This window comes from Perca flavescens, chromosome 11, assembly GCF_004354835.1.
Source record: "Perca flavescens isolate YP-PL-M2 chromosome 11, PFLA_1.0, whole genome shotgun sequence".
NCBI classification, from domain to species: Eukaryota; Metazoa; Chordata; class Actinopteri; order Perciformes; family Percidae; genus Perca; species Perca flavescens.
In genome coordinates, this window is record NC_041341.1 from 31,338,004 (window position 1) to 31,345,713 (window position 7,710).

At 37.8% G+C, this 7,710-nt stretch overlaps 1 protein-coding gene across 1 annotated transcript in view; it reads right to left on the reverse strand.

Moving 5' to 3' along the window:
* The window catches only part of calcrla (calcitonin receptor-like a), a 42,739-nt gene extending 39,128 nt beyond the window's left edge, over nt 1–3,611 (reverse strand). The window contains exon 1 of the mRNA XM_028591259.1: nt 3,575–3,611. The gene's annotated coding sequence lies outside the window, so the exon portion shown is untranslated. The remainder of the gene's footprint in view (nt 1–3,574) is intronic.
* Between the last annotated feature and the right edge of the window lie 4,099 nt (nt 3,612–7,710).

The following is a 7,710-nucleotide window of genomic DNA, read 5'->3' on the forward strand; positions in this document are numbered from 1 at the left end:
GGCCAGATGAGTGACAACTTTGTTCGGCGCTCATTTTCTGTAACATTAAGGAATGTGAAGGATGAAAGCAAAACATATATATATATATATATATATATATATATATATATATATATATATATATATTTTTTTTTTTTTTTTTTATTATTAAATTAAAAATTATTTTTCTTTTTTTTTTTTTTTTTTATTTTAGGAAAAGATGCATATGATTTGTTTTTCCCACCCCTAGTTGTTAACTGTGTTGGGAGTAACGCGTTACAAAAGTAACGCAATTACAGTAATATATTCCTTTTTGCTGTAACGCGGTAATATAACGCATTACTAATTACATTTCGGTAATATTATTACCCGTTACAATCTCAGTAACGCGAGTTACAACACATTTTAACGCAACATTTTTTAGGAATTTCCCAACATTTGTTCACGGAAAAAAAAAGCCGTGAGTATTATTTCATAACATCTGTGTCCCAACATGTGACGGTACGTCAGCGCGGACAGCAGTGTGTCCGAGCCGCTGACAGATTTAAACATGTCGGGAATTAATGTTTAGGCTTCCTTACACGTAAATCATTGCAGTTTATCAGCCGTGGAGAGTAACTCTGCCTGTAGTGGAATGGCTTGACGACCAAAAACGCTTGTCTTTTACTGTGACCATTTACTGTTCAATATGTTTCTGTCATGAACGGTAATAATTATTACAGTTGCAGTTTTACAAATAATAAAGTGAGCAACTTAGCTTGACGGACATGTTGTATCCATAGACAGTATTTGTTGCATCAACAACATGCATAACAGTTGCATCTCAGTAAGCTAGCAAGAGTACACAAGGTACACAACCGACAACTTCCGTGTAGGCTACTTCAAAATAAAAGCACTTCCTGTGACGGTTCGCAGTAAAACTAAATTACTGTTAAACAAATAAAGTTGTGGACCTTTTCACATATCAGCTGTAAATCAAGTACTGTAAATAATGTAAATAGTGAGTTTTAATCACACTATAATTGACAATTTCCTTTAGACTGTTTTAAACTAAACATGAATTTCTTATTCAAGTGCTTTAAACAAACATTTTACAAGAATGCCGTAGTCTACTTCAACACAACTGTAAGGTACTTTTAATTGAGTATTTTCATTTTCTCCTACTTGCCTATTGTAAGTTTTACTTATCTATTTTGTATTGCTTTAGTTACTTTGCATATTCATATTAATTATACAAAATATTATGAATAATCTGTGATGTATTAAAGTGGATAAAGATGAGACTTTATTGATCCAGTGGTGAAATTCACAAGCTAGCTGCCAAGTCAAACTTCCGCTGTTATTTTGGTGAAAGTAACTCAAAAGTAATGCAAAAGTAGTGTAACGCATTACAATTCAGAGACAGTAATATTATAATATAACTAATTACTCTCAAATGACAGTAACTAGTAATCTATAATGTATTACATTTTGGAAGTAACTTGCCCAACACTGGTTGTTAATGTACATACAATATAAGGCCATCTGTGAAGCAGAGGCGTAGAACAAAATTCTGGGCCCTGTAGAAAGGCATTCTCTATGGGCTCCTCCCCGCATCCACCTATTCTGGACCCTCCTCACATGAGGGCCCTGGGTACTCTGTCCCATTTCCGCCCCCGGTCCATCACGATATCAACTGCCGCAATAAACACATAGCGAAAGGCTGGGACACATTGCGAAAAAGACACACTTTGTGTTAGTTGAAAGAAACTATCAGTAGAAAACGGCAATCCAAAATGTCTGTTGTTTTTTTAGTGGTGCCTTTTATATTCAATTTAATGTTTAATTTGTTCAAAAGAATGTTTTACATGATTTCCTTTCATTTGTTTTCAATTCAACACGCAATTGGTTGTATTTAGCAGAATACCAAAAGCAGCCGAAAGGAGTACACTTCAACATAGAGCTGGGCAATATATCATTATTATATCGATATCGTGATATGAGACTAGATATCGTCTTAGATTTTGGATATCGTACTAGGACTACTATCGTAATATGACATAAATGTTGTCTTTTCCTGGTTTTAAAGGTGGCGTTACAGTTAAGCGATGTCATTTTCTGAACTTACCAGACTGTTGTAACTGTTCTATTATTTGCCTTTACCCACTTAGTCATTATATCCACATTACTGATGATTATTTATCTAAAATCTTATTGTGTAAATATTTTGTGAAAGCACCACTAGTCTTTGCGGTATCAATATCGAGGTATTTGGTCAAAAATATTGTCATAACTGATTTTCTCCATATCGCCCAGCCCTACTTCAATATCTGTTTATTTATCGCAGGTAATATCGTTATCCCGACATTCAACATAGTTATCGCATATTGCAAATTATTCTCCTCATATCGTGCAGCCCTAGCCTGCAGTCCAGCTTGCAGCAGACAGTATCGCCAGAAAAAAAAGAAAAAGTTGACTCATGTCCCCAAACTTGGCTGTGAATAAGCAGCAACCTGCTTTGGCTCCGGGGTTGCTTCTGCTCTGCCACCTCACTTCTAGTGCCTCCAGTGCATCTTTCCTCAGCACAGTAGGCCACTCTGCCAATGGTTACCACCATCATCACATCCTCCTCCTACACATCACTATCACCATTCTCATCATCATCATCATCATCACCGGCCTTTTTCCTTTTGGCTGTCCAGCCCACAAACTTCCAGCATGTCCAAATCTGCTGCTGCTGCGGCTTATGTAACCATGCAGATGATTTAGCAACCAGAGACCACCGCTTCCATCAAAGCCTCCGCTGCTGATTCTGAATGGAGCATGTAGCTTTCCACTGCCATCAGAAAAGCCTGCGCGAATTATTTCTCTCCATTTACTTTCACACTGATTATTTAATCTATTGAATGGATGTTAAGGCAAGGCAAAGGCAGATTGTACAGTCCGCAATCTGTGGCTGCATACATTAAGTTAACCACAGCTGAGTCAGCCATGCAGGCAAGCCAATATATTAAAAATGAACCCTTGAAGTTGATGTACCAACAGCGTTAATTTAATCTGTGCGTTTAGAAATGCTACTTTAATCCCATTTAAAAAAAAGGGCTTTTACGCGTTCCCATAAAGCATGATTACAGAGCTGAGTAAAGCCTCAGTGCATGATTCCACGCAATTACACACCGTGAATAAAAGCTCCGTTAAGCGGATAAAAGTGTATATCTTATGAGCGCTATGCATTAGATAGGATATGCATGATCATTCGCCCCGCTATATTCTTCTATCCCATCCATATTATCTTTTACCACATGCTCATGACAGAAGCACAATGCAGTTTAACTGGACCCAGTTATGGATGGATGATCGTGTACTGGTGTCCCGACGTTTTCTAATGGATCCCAGCAGTACTGTTAACGCACATGCCTCGACTCCGTAATCCAACGCACACAGCAGTTGAAAATGCCCTCGATAAACACACAGCTGCGAACCCACCGGCATTGCATTGTCAACTGTGCGTTCAAATTCTTTCCTCGACGTTACCGCCGCTCAAATTGGCCAAGAAGACATGGAAGTAACGCAGCGCATTAGCCCACAATTCACAGTCCGTGTCAGCGCGTCCTACCAGAGAGAATGTTAGAGTCCGACAGCAGCGCAGGAGGACCGGGAAGGGGGTGGGGGGGTGTTGGGTTCCGAACTGGAATCAAACTCTCAAGGCAATCCCGGGGAAAGTGTCTTCTCTCTTTGCGGCGCGGAGCACCAAACACAGCGGGTCTCTCTCTTTCTCTCTCTCTCTCTCTCTCTCTCTCTCTCTCTCTCTCTCTCTCTCTCTCTCTCTCTCTCTCTCTCTCTCTCTCTCGGCGCTCAATGAGCGCAGCTGAGGCGGCTGTCAGGTTGACGTTGGAAGGCAACCCACTACTTCCGGTTACATCACACTGGAGCCTAACAGCTGAGGGACCTGGGAGAGCTGTGTGGCTTTTACAATTGTGGAAACTGTCGAGCTTCCCCCCTCAAACCTCTGACTAAATGTAAATTTATGTTTTCATGTTCCTCCCTTCTTTTTCTTTTTTTTCCCCTCTATGTAATGACTCTGTTATTTCTTCGTTTTTATTGCTTCGTATGTTTTTTTTTTTTTTTTTTTTCATAAGTTTGTACACTTGATGTTCACGTTTTCTATTATTGTTTATCTGATTATCACGTTTTAGAAACCGGAAACGACCCAAACAGTTGTGTGTTTAATGGTCTAATCATTTCAGCTGGACTTGTAGGGCTTGTTATATTGTTGGGTAGTTTTATTTATAAGAAAAGATCAGATTTAATAAACTACATTGTGTTAAGTGTACAAAAATCTTAATGTGTAAAGTAACTAGTAACTAGTTACACGTGTAAATGTTTTAACTAATGGTACTTTTATTTAATTGAAATGCACTCGAGATATCTTTGCCTCTTTTGTGATTGTTTTGTGATTGCAAATTGTTGTTTTATGTAACATACTTGTTCTGCTATCTTGGCCAGGTCTCTCTTGAAAAAGAGATTTTATATCTCAATGAGACTAACCTGGTTAAATAAAACAAAAAAAAACTGAAGCTGTCAGATTAATGTAGTGGAGTAAAAAGTACAAAATTTCTCTCTGAAATGTAGTGAAGTAGTAGCCTCAAGTAAAGTACAAGTACAGTACTTGAGTAAATGTACCAAGTTATAATCCACCAGTGCAGCAAGTTGAAGTGTTTTTATGTTTTTGTTTGTTTGTTGAAAATGTTATTTGCCAACATAAAGGTCACGAGACTCATGATTCAATACTATTCATGATTTTAACTTTACGATGGGTTTTTTGTACCAGAATGAGCTGCAGACAAATGGCTGAAAAAGATTCCTTTATTTATATAAACTGTGCAAAACAACTATGTGTCCTCTTAGCAAAAGTGCAACTGGAATTCTACTTCATCCTAAATAACAACAACTCAATAAAACATGAATAGGCTACTTTAAAAAAAAATCCCACATCAAAATAACTAAATCAATAGAACTTGTCTAATACATGAACTAAGAACACATGTCTGAAGTCCAACAAGTGAAATCAAAAGTACATTACGCCCTGGGCCGTTTAAAAAAATTACATCGCGAATCATTTTTTTTTATCTTAACTGGTTGTAATCTTTACACACTTCTATCTTTATAACCACTTCACGGCCGTTACTTCCCTACTGAACGCTGTTGTAAAGCTTTCTCCACACTGCCAGGAATTAAAAGGTGGGGGAACACTGAATCATTTATTCCATCTTCATAAGGGACTCATTGCATGGGTAGAATCTGGACTTCAACAACAATCCAAGGCACACTGTAGGGTTTGTCATTTTTCTTTTTTTTTGCTGTGAAAAACTGTGTACTTGTTACACACAAAATAGTCTTTATCCACGACGCTCCCCTTGCACTGGTTGCTCTGGTGGCGCTGGAAATTCCGCCGGATGTCACTCTTTTCGGCCGGAGGTCCATTTCTTACTCCAGTGGATTTCTGAGGACTATGGTTAAGTGCTCCTCAGACCTCTGCAGGATAAATCCAGACAGCTAGCTAGACTATCTGTCATGTCTTAATTTTCTTTTTTGCATGACTAAAACAACTTTTGAACGTACACACACGTGTTCCACCAAAACAAGTTCCTTCCTGAGGCTATTCTGCAGAGGCACCGTGGCTCCGTCCGGCGCTTGGCACCGTCCAGGCCGATTGTGATTGGTTTAAAGAAATGCCAATAAACCAGAGCGGGTTTTTCTCCCATCCCGGGAATGCTGTGTGGACTAGCCAGACCCTGCTCCGCAGCGCTGTGGTTGAAGGTCTGGCAATGCGAGACTAGACACAAAAAGACTGATGAGGAATAAAAGAAAATCTGAGGAAAGAGAAGAAGTTTGCTAAAGTTAATTGTCTCAAGTGCAAGTCTCCTTCAAAAACAACCCAAGGCACACTGTAGGGTTTGTGACAGACCACCTGGAGTATCCAAAGAGCACCTGCATGTGACCCAGCAGCGTTTTTATACTCCATTGCCTTCACTGAATCATTTACTTTTTACATTTTTACATTTATTTATTATTTATTATTTATTGGACAAAGGTCATTCAAATTTCCCACTCAGGCCAAAAAAATCTATTCTGGAATTAGCCTATAAAATATAGACCAAGTGTTGATTGTAGAACGTGGTTAAACCCCCAAATTATCCGGAACAGGATATGTAACTCCAGCCCTGGAGCTTCAAGGTCGGCTTTCATTTATTGACTTTAAAATTACTTTTAAGGTTTTTATTTTATTTTATTTTTTTAAAAAGGATACAAATGTTTTGCTGAATTTTTATTTTTAAAACACGTTATCAACAAAAAAAACATTACATTACATAGTTTTCCTCAGAATTTGAATTGTTCAGTTGTTGAAGCCATACAGTTGTTTTCATACATTGTTTTTCTCATGTGATATTAAAATAAAAAGGCTTTCTAAGGCCTATGGAAAATAACAGATCTCTGTTATTTACTTATTTATTTCTGCTTCTTTTTTTTTTTTTTACTGTGAAACGTTGTGTGCTTGTTTGGCCTACATACGAAAAGACTGATGAGGAATATAACATGAAATCTGAGGAAAGAGGAGACTGTTTGTTGAAGTTAAGTATATAAACTCTTCCAGTCTAATTCATTAAAGCCATGATTCTAAAAGGAGACAGTAAAGGGAACACTGTACAGCCAACAGCAACCACCAAAACTTACTTTACACAACACTGCCCCCTTCTGTCTTTCCTCACCAACAACACCTGCAGGATCGCAACAGTGATTTACAAATCTGCATAATATTGATTAAAAAGTTTAATCCGACAAAATCTAGAGCATCCATTGCCTTGTTTATGTTGATTTGATTTATAGCTGTGAGGACATGGTCATCTTGATTAATGTGTTTGCTTGATAGCATTCCATATATTGGTGTGGTTGATCCTAGAATAAGGATTGTCCCCCATTTTAATCTGCTAATGCATTTCTTCACATTGATTAACAACAGTGGAGCTAGACCAGAACCTCTGTAGAAAAGCTACAGTGTAGACTAGGACTGGGTTAAAGTAATCTATTCTCCAATTAAAAATAACATTGTTGCTTGAGTGACCTGATATGGGTTAAGAAAATCCAGAAATCCATCTTTTAATACACGCCTTTTTCACCATGGATGTATAACCCGCCGCAAACATTTTGGGGCTCAATTCTTAACCTAGTGCATTACAAAACATATTTGAGGGTTGCTTCTTCCTCGTACAGTTTACAACAGACGTTCTCTCAGAATCTGTTTCATATCCCAGCTAAATTGGCACTGGAACTGAAATTTCCCTAACCTAACTGATAATGGAAAATGTAGTCCAATCGGAATCGATGTTGAGAAATGATTGGCGATACCCAGCCCTAGTTTGGACACAGTAAATATACAGGGAAAGCATTGGCAAATATGGCTGCAACTTTGGTGTTTCCTATAAACTATAACTATAAACAGTGAAATGTTTATATCAGTATGATGACAACAGAGCCCTGTAAAACTGTAAAAATGAAAAAGACACAATATATTGTTTATACAAAAGCATATAAACTCAGCAACAAAAGAAACGTCCTCTCACTTTCAACTGCTTTTATTTTCAGCCAACTTAACATGCATAAAACTTTGTACGAACATAAAAAAATGTAACTACTAAGAACTAAACTGAACAACGTTTCACAGACATGTGACTAACCGAAATGGAAAAATGT